We start from the raw sequence: 17,043 nt of genomic DNA on the forward strand, positions 1-17,043 counted from the left end.
CAGTGTTGTTTTAACACTAGCAAAGATGGACCTGTATGTTCACCTGGAAAGTGATAATTTTAACACCCATAGTGATAAATCTCCCAACATATTTTTGCTGTGTGGGCTGTTTGACTGAAGCTTTTGATGACTATGAGGACAGGCAGAAGAGAATCAAAATATATACGTTGTTGTGAAACACAATAACAGTGTCTTTGTACACTTTATCTTGTTGTCGTGGCCTTGATTTTGCCTTAAGTTGACTCATTCTTACCTGTTTATTGGCTGACACTCCTTTGCCACCGTCCATTTCAGTCTTTCTGGACCTGGGCTGTCTGACGGAAGCTTTTGATGACTATGAGGACAGGCAAAAAGGAAGGATCTGATAAAATGTGTCAAATGTAACTATTCTGTTAATAATAGAAAGAATCTTTAAAAAGCACTTTATTTTGAGAATTTAACAATGTCTGTAGTACTCACTTTTCCTTTAGGAGAAGGCATAACTTCTGCCGTATGAAAGTACTTTCTTTTTTTTTTTTTTTGGCGGTCACACGCTCTTCTTGGCCCATTTTTCTTCAGAGTCTTCCATACTGAATTTTTTCAAATTAAAACGCTTCTGTAACATCTTGTCTGGAAGGTCATGTTGCAGGATGTGTTCTCTGTACCTTCCCTGAAGTGATGCAAACATTTTTTGAATGAATGCTGCCGTGCGATGGTACAGTTTTTTCTGCAGGATCTTGTCTTTGACAATACTGAACCAATTTTCAGCATGACAGTTCGTGTCATGTGTTTTCTGTATGTCATTGTCATTTTTGGTAGACTCTCTGTCTGTAAATCTTTTCAAATCAACAAGCATTATCCCTGACCAGAGTGGAAAAATTGGCAGGTAGTCTTTGATCAGATTTTCCAGTATCCCTGGACAATAATATTTGTTGTCCATTTCAGTTTCCTCCTCTGTCTCTTCAATAGACATGACAGCCTCGTGTATATTGCCAAACTCCTTGGTAAACGGTGACTTTGCCAATATTGTGTTCGCCTCTGGAGGAATGTAGTCATCCACCGCCTGCTTCTCATCCAGTGTGTCTTCGTATTAGAAGACACTCGTTTACACACTGTGTGTTTGTTTTGGTGTAAAAAACATGGCACATGCACTTGAAAATGTCTAAAGCCCGCTTCATATTTGTGGTGTGCATTAGTTGTGCCACACAGTGAGTAGCGAACTCTTTCAAGCCCTTGTCAGTTGTTCTTCTGCCAATAGCTCCTTGGACTGCCTTAATTATGTGGGCAGAACATAGGTGAAGAACAGTTAGATTCCTTAAATCTGTCATGGTGTCGTTTCCTTTCACTAAATTGTAGGTTTCCATTAGGTACGTATGTATGTCGTGTTTGTTGAACGACAATAGGACACTCTGGATATGAGTGCCCAGCTGTAGTCAGTTTCAACCTGGTGTACGTTGTAGAGAGTGAGTTTCCGTATTTTTGTCACAGTTTGATGCAACCAGAAAGACACATTTGGAATTGTGTGGTCATTGGTTATCATTTCAGATATGGGAAGAGGGGGCTTGTCTTTTCCATGTCCTGGTAGATTGATGCTGTAATACAGCACTCTCTTTGCCTGACTCGGAATTCGACTCACAACCCCTCCCGTAGCATCCAAATGCAGGGTAACAGGATGTCCTTTTCTAAGATGTTGTACTAGAATGGCCAGTCCTGTCTCGGTGTAAAGATGAACACCAAATGGGTCCACCTGCAGATGTTGGACATATCCTGGGCAAAATCTGTATGATAGATCTGTGTCTTTCATAATTTTCTGCGTTAACATCAGCTCCAGGATCACATCATCATGTAGCCTGCAGATTTTATTAATTTCACTAGAAATTACTTTTAGTATGTTTTTATTTAAACTTCAGGAAATGAAAGCTCTAGTGTAAAGTTCTGCCAGGAAGATTCAATGTTAAGTCACTTATTACATCCAGACCTTACCAATCATGTCCTAATCATCAGAGTATAAAGATGGTCACTTACACACACGTCTGAGTTCACAGATGCTGAAGCCAACATTTCAGTTGACGATCCGGACGTTCGGTAGCGATCGATCGCTGGTCCTATTATAAAATTAATAGTGCAATACAGTGGCGTTCAAAGTCCATGTCAGCCTATCATTCTGTTCATTGGGCTGAGTTAACGAGAGCAAAATCTTGCGTTTAGATCCAGAAGAATTACTTTCAATGGAGGACTATCCGGGCATGTTATCAAAGACACGGCTGTGATCTTCATCACCATTCTGGCGTCATCACTTCATCAGCATTCATCACAGTGATATGTATATGATTATGCATTTCCGATGTCGATTGGGTGTATATTAATGATTTTTAAAACGTTAAGGGGTAAATTTCAACATAAAATATATTCTGACAGAATCTGTTCTGAGAGGAGGGTTTCTGACAGGAAAATGTATTTTCTGAAGTGATTTTGACCTCAAATCAAGTTATATTAATGATTTTAAAAAAGTTAAAGGTTTGGTTAAAAAACTTTTTTTCCAAATTTGTTTAAACTTTCTTTATAAATCAATACATAATTAAAATGTAAGTACTCTGAAAAAGAAAGTATAAAAATTGAGTGTCTGTAGACCTCTCACGACTGTTTTAAAGACAGCTCATTATTTCCATTCACTCCACCTTCTCCCTTCTGGGCTCTTTCCAAAGCCACGCCCCCAAAACACATGAACGCGCTACGCCCACGATCAGCTCAGCTGAAAGGCGCATTATTTACCTGAGACGAGCGGAGAAGAAGTGCATGTAGTGACATCATGTCAGAATCACATGTAATAAAAAATCGAACTTTATCTTTATGAATATAAACAAATAAGATGTCTTTTAGTACTCACTATCAAGCTAGAATAACGATACTGGTAAAGTTTAAAATACACACACAACACAGTGTCTACGACACACACAGATACAAGATAAAAACATCAACATAAACATTGGTAGAGTATATAAAAACAAACCAAAGGCCGAAATAAACGTGCAGGTAAAGTTCCCGGTGAACATGGTAAAAGAGTTTAGACAGAGGGTAGTAGCTAAAGCTAACTTAGTTCTAAAAAAAGTTCCTGGATGCGGTGTACTAGCTTTTACACATGCATTTTATTATCTAAAGTTGCATTTTGCGAAATTCAACACGACAGCGATTAACTTGAGCTAAGCATATTGAGTATTTATCATCTCTACTAATGGTTCGCTAAGTGTATAACATTGTAACTTTATGCTAAGTAATGTTATGTTAGCTATATTAGGCAGCTACGTGTGCTAGTGAGACATGCTTCATGAAAACATAAACCAAAACAATGTATAATCAGAATGAAAGATTACCTGTCCAGCAGAATTACAGCCTCTTGAACTCCTCAAATCAAACGGGTGCGCCAGGGTTGCCAGGTTTTCACAACAAAATCCACCCAATTGCTACTCAAAACTAGCCCAAAACAAGCCCAATCGTGTTTCTCTGGTAAAAATTGCATTTGGGGGGTAAAATATGTGTCTTTTTGGTAGGGCTGCCTGCTAAAATTCGCAGATCCCGGGGCAAAATATCACATAATTGGGGTCGCTTCAACCCGCGGACATGAAAAACAGCCCACGGCAACAGTGTTGAAGTAGCCCGACTTGGCAACACTGGTGTGCGCGAATGTGGGCAGATCCTGGAGCAAAAGCGGCGGTAGCCATGGTAACGAGAGAGAGTGACAGGCGCCCAAGCCAATCACTTGTTTCGGCCCGAACTAAAATAATGAGCGGTGTTTATTGCAGATTAAAAAGTCTAGAGTCAATCGATTTTTATACTCTCTTTTTCAGAGTACTTAAATTTTAATTATGTATTGACATATAAAGAAAGTTTAAACAAATTTGGACAAAAGTGTTTTAGATCATTCTTACCTACCCTACCTTTAAAGGTTAACTATGTAGGATTTTTGCAGTAAAATATCCAGAAACCACTAGGCCAGTGTTATATATTTTGTTCAGTTGAGTACTTAGAATATCCCAAATGTTTCCAACTATTTGTAAATCGTGAGAAAATTGCTATTTTAACCGAGGAACCGGGACGTGTGAGCTATGCGTTTGAGGGAGTCGCCTGTCGATTGCGTCATATCTGCGTCACCCTCGGTCTCCGGTTTTATTCAGTGAAACACTTTACTCTCACTGCAGTGTGAACAAGTGTCATAGCAGCCGCTGAGCAAACGTCATAACTTCCTTTTCAACCCACTTAGATATATCTAATACGATAAACAGAGTTGCGTTACCTCACACTCATGACTGGAAAAGAGGAAGTGGCGCCGGCAACCGTGTCATAATAAAAGTCCCGCCGGCGACTATGCCATAATAACAGTCCCGCTCTTCAATCGCTCCTGCAGCCTTGATCAGGTCCACAACACTCGCTCCTGCTCTGCTTCAGACTACAGTAATGTTAATAATCGCATCCATGAACATGATTTCTGCCCGAGTCCTATCCTGACTGTTTTCCACCGGCTGTGAGGTGAAGACCACATGTCCCGAGATTCTGCGCTCAAACGTGGCGTCATCAAACTACGCCTTTGTTTTGAACAGGCGACCTATAGTGGACGGAAAAGTTACATAGTGTAGCTTTAAGAGATGTCTGACACTGGATGAACTAAAGCTCTGTAATAGTGAGTAATATAGGTGATAAGCACAAGAGAAGAACGGGTCAAACTAAATTTTTTAAATATAAAACAAAGGAAGCAGATAAGTGATTGGTCCGTGGCAACCCTCTGTGCTCATGTGTAGCTCATTCACGTCTGCCATCTGCTGTGTGTGTGTTCACAGCAGGAGCTGTGCTCAGGAGCGCTGCTCCTCTCAGCTTCAGCAACTCACTGAACAGGGTAAACGCAGAGAGAGGTGTGACGGCAGGGAGAAAGCAAGACCTCGCACTCGCAGACCAGTACTGGTGACATTTGTAAAATAAAGTAGCTGACTTTTGTCAAAAAAGTCGCTAGATTTGTCGCTAGTCGCTTTTTTTTTTTAAAGTCGCTAAAGGGGTCTGAAAAGTCGCTAAATATAGCGACAAAGTTGCTAAGTTGGCAACACTGAAGCTCCGTGAAGCTCGTGACCGCGCGCGCCACCGGGAGATGAGAGAGCATGACGCAACTCCGCTTTTCAACACTCTGGCTTTAACTGACTGTTATGCCATATTAGCGCCAAAACGCAATTTATTGTTTGAATTTCGCATTAAAACTTTTAAAAAATGTAAAAGCTTAGACTTTGTTTAATATCAAAAGCAGGTTTGGCAATTTGGCGTGAGATTAAGTTGGGCAGCGTGAGAGCGTGGACATAGCCTGAAAGCCTGAGTTTCACGCCAAATGCGTGAGAGTTGGCAACCCTGTACACACAGGTTCGAAGACTCGTTCTCTCGCCCCCTACAGTGCAATTCGGCTAGGTATACATCCACGCTAAAATATCAAGGTGAAAGTCATCATAGCTTGCGTAGTATAGACCCAGCTCCCAACCCAACTTTGAGAATAGATTAACGGCGATATTTTTTTTTATCACCCGATAAGAGTCTCACATTAACGCAGTACGTTAATGCCGATAACGGCCCACCACTAATATATATGTGTATATATATATATATATATATATATATATATATATATATATATATATATATATATATATATATATATATATATATATATATATATATATATATATATTTATCATCATCCATTATAAAAAAAAAACAATAAAAAAACTGTTATACTTACTTCATGTTTTTTCTCCTTCTTATTAGAATGGCATCATCCCATCCCTATAGCCGCCCCGGTCCCATCAGGGTCAAATGCATAAAAAATTACATTAAAACCAAAACTCTAAATTTCAAGCAGGCCAATAATGTAATTTGCCCAGGCACAAAAGAAATCACCCACCTTAGTGCCCTGTCAAGTGGTGGAACCGTGTATGTGTGTCAGTCCTCTTCATCCACTGCAGTGTTTGAAGAGAGTGTGACATACTACATTAAAAATTACACCGTGCCCTCCCGATACAGGCCAGATCGTCTGTTCATTGGGCAGAATACAGCGATCTATAGAACCTCTCCCCTCTCACCGACAGAGGAGGAAGAGAGGCTGGCAAGAGAGGCACTCATTCCTCCATCCATTGAAGTCACTGGACTAGACCAGGACCTCTTTTCCCGGGGGGATACCTCAAGCTTGAAGGGATGGTGGAAAATGTGAGTAATTTTTACCTTGTCAGAACTTTATCAAACACACAAAACAACAACAATGCATTTACAAGTTATTTCTAAACATTTGTAAGTTATCATATTGACTTTTAATGTACCATTATTTTATAGCTGCAGGTTCCGAGGATGACCACTGTTATGGGCATGGAAGTCTCCATCTTGGACATGGCCATTCAAAGTGGTCCGAAACGCCTGGACAATTGTCCCTGTGGCGAGATCAGGCCCTGAGAACGATCCACCTCAATGACCAATTAAAAATTACACACCTGAAGCGGAACACATAGTCTGTAAAATTTAACTCAACAACCTACACAACCGTTGAGGTATGTCACATACAAAACCCTCCGTCCTTAAAAATCAAACACCATTATTTTTTTTATTCCATCATTTAGCCATTATGTCAAGACAGTGTCTTAAAGGGGTGGTAAACCACGATTTCACTATTCTAACTTTAGCTAACGTGTAATGTTGCTGCTTGAGCATAAACAACATCTGCAAAGTTACAACGTTCAAAGTTTAAAGCAAAGGGAGATATTTGCTTTTAAAGAAATCAGTTTCTAAGGACTACAGCAAACGGCCGCTAGGGACTACTATACATTCACCCAGGTTTTGCTGACATCACCAGGCTCAATATTTACATAAACCCCTCCTCCGGGGAATATGAAATAAGGGGGGCGAGGCAATTTTGTATCGCCGCGGGGAAGCGTTAGTAGGCTGTGTTTTTGCCGCAATGCCGAAGAAACGCTGTTATTTTCATCCGGATTGCAGGTCTGGGGTACTTGCTCTGTTCAGCCTTCATTGGGACGGGGGTGCGTTGCAGAGCGTTTAACATACAGCATGTTATATGCACGTGTGTTTGAGTCAGCGGGGAATCAGGCACGCGCAGGGCTCCCTGCAGCACATCTAACAGAGGAAAACATCCACCGTCTTCACGATTTCAATGCCAGATTTGCACAACGTCAGCTGCGTGAAAAAAAACACTGCCGGTGCGTGGATGCACGACGCGCGCGCTGCACATTTCACGGAGGACAACACAAACTTCCACAAACTTCGCGAGTTCAATACAGGATATGCACAACGGCTTGTCCTGAAAGCTGGATTTACAAACAGAAGCTGTTTACGGGCCACAACCTGTAAGTCTGATTTATTTTTCATCGATGTGTTTTCCTGTAATAGGTTGTAGCAAGGAAGTAAACAGATGACAGCGCTGTTCTGCAAACCAGTCTGTTAAATGCTCATTCATACTTAACGTTATCCGACGAACACCTAACGTTACAAACACTAACGTTAAAATCTCAACAGCGAACCTGACATTAGTGTAAATGATTCTTTGATTAGAGCTTTTATGTATTGTTTATCTACAGGCATGCTAAACATGGTTCTGTGTGTGATTTGGCTAACTTACTAGTTAAAGCCAGTGCTTAGTGTTTGTTTTGGGTTAGTTCTTGTGACAGATATTTGCTATATATGGGCCAGCTAACCAATCTGAGCCCACTGCGTATTTTTTGAGGGACCGGCTTCATACAACCCGGAAAGCATCAGACCGTTTTACAAGGAGGGACAGAGCAGTGTAGAATAAAGGTCAAATATATGAAAAATAAGGCTATTTTTTTTTAAACGAAGCATGAACACATGTTACAGTGCACCCCACAAACACAGTCAAGCCTTCAAAAGAATGTGTTTTACCACCCCTTTAAGATCTAGTATGAGCCACTAGCAGTTAGGCAAGTGGCATTCAGTCTTACTTTTCGTATCAAATTAGGCCAGTCTATGTTTTTATGTAACTGATTTAAAAAAATGATGAACAGACTTAAAGAAAAAAATGGATGTCTAACTTGTAAGACTAGTCTTAACAGTTTATGCAACCGGCCCCTGCTTGTAAGTTTCAAGAAAAGCAAAAGTTTTCTCAAGTGTGTCTTATTGTTATTTTTGTGCACAGAAACTAACCCTGGGAGATAAAACACTATTGATATTTATTGATGGTATGGCTTCATTGATAACAATAGAAAACAGGGTTTGATATAACCCTCATTATACTTTCACTTTCGACATGGATTTCAGTTGCATTAACAACCGACAAGTGTGCACAATCACTCGATCACAGACAGACTATCATTTCCTAGCTAAAAGCAGCATGCTATGAGTGACAAGCAGACAAGTTGCAAATGCAATTTTAATTACAAAATAAAGGAAAAGGTTCAATATCACTTACTCTAAATGTGCCTTTTTTTCTCAACTCAGGTAATGGAGCAAGGACCAGTGGTGGAGGAGATAAAGGTAGTTTGCCTCTCCGAAGCCAATGGGGAACTGGCCATCCTGACCGAGGACTTCACAGAATTCACAGCACCCCTCGATCTCCTCGAGAAGAGCGTTGAGGAGCTCATCAGTGAACTCCCTCTTAATTTGATTGTGATGCATAGACGGAGGTCTATTGAAAAAATAACTGACCCTACAAACAATAAAATGTTATAATAAAGTTAGTTAGTTAATTATTTAAATATAAATCACATGTTGTATTTATAGTTTATAGTTAGATAGATAAATAGGTAGTTTGTTATATTATGGTTACATTTGTTTATTTATTGTTATTACTTAATTTTATTATTATTCATATTATTTATTTAGTAGGTTAATTTATCAGCTTAAAACAACTCTGTTCGTTCATGTTTTTTGTGATGTTTAAAGCTACACTATGTAACTTTTCCGTCCACTAGAGGTCGCCTGTTCAAAACAAAGGCGTAGTTTGATGACGCCACGTTTGAGCGCAGAATCTCGGGACATGTGGTCTTCACCTCACAGCCCGTGGGAAACAGTCAGGATAGGACTCGGGCAGAAATCATGTTCATGAATGCGATTATTAACATTACTGTAGTCTGAAGCAGAGCAGGAGCGAGTGTTGTGGAGCTGAGCAAGGCCGCAGGAGCGATTGAAGAGCGGGACTGTTATTATGGCATAGTCGCCGGCGGGACTTTTATTATGACACAGTTGCCGGCGGCACTTCCTCTTCTCCAGTGCTGAGTGTGAGGTAACGCAGCTCTGTTTATCGTATTAGATATATCTGAGTGTGTTGAAAAGGAAGTTATGACGTTTGCTCAGCGGCTGCTATGACACTTGTTCACACTGTAGTGAGAGTAAAGTGTTTCACTGAATAAAACCGGAAACCGAGGGTGACGCAGATATGACGCAATCGACGGGCGACTCCCTCACACGCATAGCTCACACGTCCCGGCTCCTTGGTTAAAATAGCAATTTTCTCACGATTAACAAATAGTTGAAAACATTTGGGATATTCTAAGTACTCAACTGAACAAAATATATAACACTGGCCTAGTGATCTCTGGATGTTTTACTGCAAAAATCCTACATAGTTCACCTTTAAATCTTTTATTTTGTTCATTATTTGTGTAATAAAGTATATCAGTATAAAACATTTTGCATGTGTGTGTGCGCTATAATAATACAAGTAAATGAAAAATTATTTAGTTAACAATTGTACTATTCCTATATTATGGCCTTTTTTCCAAAAATAGCTCCAAACAAAGCTACAGAACAGTTCTGAGCACCCCATGGCGGTGTTTCGCTAATGAATCAATCATGGTTTGAACGAATTGGTTGATGAATGATTTAATAATTCGCTGTACATTATAATGCTTCGTTCCTGAATGAACAAGCCGAATTAATCTGTTCAATATTAATGACTCACTCAATAAAAGTGACTTGCTGCCCCCTAGTGGTGGTTTGAATTTCACATTTCAAGTATAGTTTCAATTTTGAATTTAAAATAAAAATTCTACGTTTTGAGTTCAAAACAAAGCGTTATTAATTTCCTTTATCAATCAATAATTAAGTTATTGTTGATCCCACGTGAGCTGCATTAAACAATGTTATTTCAGATGCTACATCTATTTCCTCAGTATTGCAAAGATGAATTTTGATACTGAATTCGTCTCGTTACTCATTTAATTTATTGATTAAATGTAAGAATTTGACAAAAGATTATGCGTACAGCATCTTGCATCATGCATGACAGCAACTTTTTGCCTTGTAACTGAAAAACATGATTAGTGTCGTGATTTCACTCGTGATATTGTAATAATGTCAAGCGTTTTTGTGTGGAGTGGAAAAGTTCTTGTAGGCTATGCCACACAGAGAAGAACCGTTTATGAATTAGTTAATTACCTTTTACGCATTAGAAAAAAAGACATTGTTATTGTAGTAGCATAAAAACACAAGGATTATAAATTAATATCTTACTTGCATCGTATTCCCACACGCAGTACTCAGAGTGGGTCACACACTGACTGAAATTTCCCCCTCAGAAAGTCTTGCGTCACACACACTGATTGAGTTGAGCACATGGCATAGGCATGGTGCAAAAGCGACAAAAACTCCCGCGATATCGGTAGGTTTTTTTTTCCCACCGGGAACTAATCTAAACTCATATGATTGGTTATTGCATCAACAGAGATTTGTTGTGAAGCTCAACGCTGAACAAAATATATATATATATATATATATACATAAAATCATGTATAAAAATAGTATAAAATCATGTGAGCATGTATGACTGTTACTGAAATGTTGCAACACTTTACATTTATTTTCACATTTCATTTCAATTGTGACAGTCCTTCAACCCTTGTCTTGAATATGCATTTTTTTTCTCCATTTTGGACGGATTAGGACAATATCTATCTATCTATCTATCTATCTATCTATCTATCTATCTATCTATCTATCTATCTATCTATCTATCTATCTATCTATCTATCATCTGACTATTTCTGATTATTTCTATCTATCTATCTATCTATCTATCTATCTATCTATCATCTGACTATTTCAATCTATCATCTGACTATTTCTTTCTATCTATCATCTGACTATTTCTATCTATCATCTGACTATTTATTTCTATATTTCTATCTAAACTACTAACTAAAACTCAAACTATTTCAAACTATTTATTTCAAACTTTTCAAACTATTTCAAACTTTCTGGTCTAGCTTTTTCAAGCCAACTTAAAGTTTGTCGACAAACTTTTTTATCTAGTTATACTTAAACTAAACATTTTTCTATTTTATTTATTTATCTTTACAAAATGTATGTCTTTTGGAAGACAGTTCGATTACCACATGCATTTTTATTAAAGTTGAATTAGTTAAGCTTGTATGTCATTTTTACTCTTCAAAAGTGTGTTGCATGTGTTGAATATAATTCATTAATTTACTGTTAGGCCCATAAATAATAATAAGGATAAACAATAGGCATATATAAAAAGTATAATGTCTGACATTAAAAATGAATCACAAAACAAGCTAAATGGGGAATATCTATATCAAGCGCAAAAGTTCAGCACATAGACAGAGACATTGCCATAGAAGAAATGCAACTACATATGTAGTTGCAGGAAATCGCTGTCACGGACCTTTTCCTGGATCGCCCCCACCTGGTGGAATGACCTGCCCATCTCAATTCGTGCGGCCGAGTCTGTAGCCATTTTCAAAAAACGTCTAAAGACACATCTTTTCCAGCAACACCTGACCGATCGAGAATAGCACTTATTCTATTCATTGTCTGTCTGTCTAATTTATTTATAAAAAAATTAATAAAATAAAATAAATTCTGTTCTGTGCTAGACTAACTGAGACTTGTTACAGCACTTGCATATTGTTGATATTGTTGCCCTTGACTGCTCTAGCTGCTTCTATTGCCCTCATTTGTAAGTCGCTTTGGATAAAAGCGTCTGCTAAATGTAAATGTAAATATGTTGCCGCAACGTAAATGTGTTTCCTGGGATTAACTCTCAATGTGAACTGTATTATTAATTTACAATTGTGATATTAAATGCATTTCACCAATACATTCAACTCTGAATTTTGTCATCTTTTTTATTTTTAAAATATATATTTTTCTAAGTAAATGTCTATTCTCTGATTTTAGACTCAGCAGTGAACAGGACTTTTATTTTGGTGTTGTGGTGTGACGTCATAAGGCCGCGCCGCGCTCCTGCATCTGTTGTGATTCTGCTGAAGAGAGGTTTGTGTTTTAAGCGTTTAAAGCGTTTAAAGTGTTTATAGTGAAGCAGAATGAATGATGTAAATGTAACACAGCATTGCTTTATCTAACGTTTATCAGCGTTGTGTGAGTAAAGTAACAGAATAAACTCATGAGTTTAGCATCTCATTTCGCTCTTTATGGTGAATCAGTTCAAACATGAGTTCAGTCTCTGAGTGACGAGAGAACCGGAGCTTTAGACTCTCTGAGTCAATTGAACCGATTGATTCACAACAAATCATTAAATAGCTAAACTGCCTAATATGAGGGTCTGTATAATTTACATTGTTTTATTAATTTGTTGTGTTAGTTTAGAGTGTTTGTGTATAATGACAAATATATATAATGATATATATATATATATATATATATATATATATATATATATATATATAATGACAATATAACTGACAAAATGTAAAATGTGTACCTTGAATGCAATGTAAGTCGCTTTGGATAAAAGCGTCTGCCAAATGCATAAATGTTAATGTTAAATGTTAATAATCAGGTCATTTAGGTCCATCACTCTGACTGATGAAAAGAGATGTAATTTTATAATAGAATTCATGACAATAGTCTACAATATTTTTTAACAGACACTTAAACGTAAGGCATAGTTCAGTAATACTTAATCCTTTGCATCGGAATTCAACAACAGTCCAACTAATATTAATAATAATAATAATTACAAATTAACAATAATACTTCAACCCTGTCTTTAGAAGACAGCCGTAAACACAGTGTGGTTAAGCTAACATTAGCCGTCCCAGAGGACTACAGGAAGCAGTTTTGCACTCGGAAGAAAAACACCAGTCAAACATATGTGGAATTCGCCAGAGACAAGGGAATTAGTTTTGATAGATGGTTTACTTCTAGCAGTATTATTCCAAATAAAAAAGGGTGAGAGAAGTTGTTTAAAAAACAAAAACCGCGGCAAAAGGACTTGCGAGAGAAAATTAGATAATTAAAGAGGTGTTTTGAAAAAAAAATTGATACCACCAAGTTGCTTAAATAAATGGTTAGGGAAAATATTCAACAGCGCAATTATTTTTAATAATTAAGTCTCCAAACATTTATCTTTAGATCGACTTGATTTAATTGATAATAAATGCAATAATCAATCGATTAGATCTTTTTTGGTTTAAATCGATTTCGATCTTGATTCAGTATCAATTCATATGTATAGCCTACTGTACATATAATGAAAAATAAGTTTGCCTTTTTAGCACTAATTCAAACGTTTCTTGGGTTAAATTTAGAGATGCTCCGATCAGCATTTTTGGGGCCGATTACCGATCACCAAGATCATGATCTGCCGATTGCCGATCACAGAATGGCAGGGGAATGGCAATCTTTTATCTATAATCTTTTGAGTTTGCACCATTTGTAGAAATGAAACTAACTCTAAATTAACTGAGTCAAGATCTTGAAGAACCACCAAGTGTTTATTTTAGAAAATGAGATCATTTAAGGCTACTGTAGGCCATCTTTCCCAAATAAATGTATACAATAAATGTATATAATATATATTAATTATACCTAAATATTTGATCATGCAGTGCATTTTTGTTTTTAAAAAACATTTTTCAGGTAGGTCTAACATTAGTATTGAGGTAAGAAATACTAAAGACATTTAATAAGAAATCAAATGTAAATTAATATTGGTCTTCCCTGAATAAATTAAATTAGATTAATCCTTACACTTAAGGTTGCAAAAGTTAGTCATTCAAGAGCAGTGAGTGTCATAAAGGTTCATCAAACACCACAAGACAGAGAAACTCAGAGACAGCAGCAGTTTATTCGACACTTTAAGAGCGAACACGGATATGGTTACATTCAGTTGAACAAAATGTTCACTCGCGAGTCACGACGGGGTTTACGTGCATACTCGTCAAGATCGGTCATTTAGTACAGTGGTTCCCAACCACGTTCCTGGAGGACCCCCAACAGTGCACATTTTGCATGTCTCCTCAATCAAACACACCTGATTCAGGTCATCAGCTCATTAGTAGCTACTCCAAGACCTGATGTGGGTGTGTCAGACAAAGGACACATCCAAAATGTGCACTGTTGGGGGTCCTCCAGGAATGTGGTTGGGAACCACTGATTTAGTACATACATTTGTGTGTATCTGACTATTTCAGCGCAATTTGTACTCGCAAGCTTTTTGTGAGATGGCCTGTGTGTGTGTGTGTGTGTGTGTGTGTGTGTGTGTGTGTGTGTGTGTGTGTGTGTGTGTCTCCAGACCGTGCGCGCGAGTGCTGAGCGGTTTGAACACTGGCAAGACTTAAAAATAAATGCAAATGATAAACTTTAGTGACGATGTGACACTGCCTCGATTGTGCAAAGTGGCAAATCCTGTGTCAACTGTGCAGCTCGATTTTAGAGCACATGCGATGCGCTGATGTGAAGCCATTTGAGCATTTTGAAAGGGAGAGAGAGAGCGCGCACGCGGTGATTCACGCGCGCGCTGTTTGTGAATGTACGTCCCACAGAAAGTTTTCAAATGACTGCGTAAGTTATTTAATATAGAAATATGAATTGTACCTCACCTTCAGCATTATAATTATTTTACCCGCGCTGGAAAGAGAATGAGACGGTGTCGCTGCATATCATGCCCTCGCTCTCACGGCAGGTGCGGGTTTATGTGTCGTCAGCTGAGATCGGTTCATGAGATCGGCCTTTTTGGAGACCGCCGATCAATCATCCCAAAGCGATTATCGACCGATCGAGATCGGTTGCCGATCAATCGGAGCACCCCTAGTTAAATTATATTTGCTTGCACTCATTAATATTCACTTGTGGCTTTACCTGCACGTTTATTTCCGCCTTTGGTTTGTTTTTATATTCTCTACCTATGTTTACTGATGTTTTTATTTTGTATCTGTGTGTGTCGTAGACACTGTGTTGTGTGTGTATTTTAAACTTTACCAGTATCGTTATTCTAGCTTGATAGTGAGTACTAAAAGACATCTTATTTGTTTATATTCATAATGATAAATGTAGATTTTTTATTACGTGATTCTGACATGATGTCACTACATGCACTTCTTCTCCGCTCGCCTCAGGTAAATAATGCGTCTTTCAGCTGAGCTGATCGCGGTGGGCGTGGCGCGTTCATGTGTTTTGGGGGCGTGGCTTTGGAAAGAGCCCAGAAGGGAGAAGGTGGAGTGAATGGAAATAATGAGCTGTCTTTAAAACAGTCGTGAGAGGTCTACAGACACTCAATTTTCATACTTTCTTTTTCAGAGTACTTACATTTTAATTATGTATTGATAAAGAAAGTTTAAACAAATTTGGAAAAAAGTTTTTTAGATCATTCTTACCTACCCTAGCTTTAATGGACCATAATTATTGCACAAATAGTAGGCCTATTTAGTACCAAAAGATCTCCTCAAAATATTCAATAAATATTATTATACAAAATATAGAACATTTATTTAATTGAAAAATAGTTAAGGTGTATGGTCACATTTGACCACCAATGAGTATGACTGTGAATTAGTAAGGAATACCTGAGGGCTAAATACAGGAAAAACATTAATGTTAACAATGTTGTATCTCCATCACAACTCATTCTCTTGCCAGTGCACTGACTACTGGACTAGGAGAGATTTTGGATTTATTTTTCTTTCTGTTAATTCTCTTCTTAAACAGGACAAACATTCCTGGCGAAACGACTGAGATCCACGTGACACACTGATATAAAGATGGCGTTTATTAAAGAGGAGAGTGAAGACGTGAAAATTGAAGAAACATTCAGAGTGAAACGAGAAGAAACTGAGGAACAAACAGAGAAAGAGGAGAGAGAAGACGTGAAGATTGAAGAAACATTGAGAGTGAAACATGAAGAAACTGAGGAACAAACAGGTTGGTTTCATTCTGAATTATGACCTAATATTGTGTTGGTCCCCATTTTGCTGTCATCGAGGCACGGACTCCACTAAACCGAGGCCAAGTGAACACCTCAAACTAGTTGTGCTCCTAAAACCATTCCTGAACCATTTTTGGATAGCAGGACCTGAGGTTTCCCAGCAGAACATTGCCCAAAGCATCACACTGCCTCCGCCAGCTTGCCTTCTTCCCATAGTGCACCTGGTGCCACGCTTGAGTTCACTGAGCTCCTGAGAACGACCCATTCTTTCACAGATGTTTGTAGAAGCGTCTGCATGCCTGATCAATTATAATAAGACCCTTCTCAGTCCATCTAAAAGTACCTTCCCATCTGGAGGGTAGAAACTCAGGATTATCTGCTGTAGACATGTCTCTTGATAAGGTTGCCACTCCTCTCAGACTTATGTTCAAACTCTGAGTTTGCTTAACCCAGACATTTTTTATTTTCATCTTTTCCTGAGATTGGGGTGTTCTTGCAAATTAGCTCAAAAGGGAAATATGTATAATTAATTATAACAAATTATAATTCATTATAAATATTCATTTTAGAATTGACTGTAGCAGAATTAATATTACCACTATTTAATCATTTCGCCCAATGAACAAACAGGATAATCAGTTCTAGGAAATAAATTATCTTCCTTGTCAAGAATAACCTTTTCCTTTCCAGTATAAAGTACTAGCAGGGTAATAGCATGTAGCCAGATGTTTAAGCCAGTGGTTCCCAAACTGGGGGCCTCCGTGATCCTCCGGGTGGGCCGCGAGAATATATTAATATAACTCATTCATTTTATTATTGATACGATAAATAATTAAAATATAAATAAAAAAAATACAAATTACAACAAAGAGCCACTCTCGTATGTA

General features: G+C 38.1%; 1 long non-coding RNA gene across 1 annotated transcript in view; it reads left to right on the forward strand.

The window, feature by feature from the left end:
- LOC307131184 overlaps positions 1–17,043 on the forward strand; it is a 403,239-nt gene that overhangs the window by 225,587 nt on the left and 160,609 nt on the right. The window lies entirely within an intron of this gene.

The sequence above is a fragment of the Gobio gobio genome (assembly GCF_949357685.1).
Source record: "Gobio gobio genome assembly, chromosome: 1".
NCBI classification, from domain to species: domain Eukaryota; kingdom Metazoa; phylum Chordata; class Actinopteri; order Cypriniformes; family Gobionidae; genus Gobio; species Gobio gobio.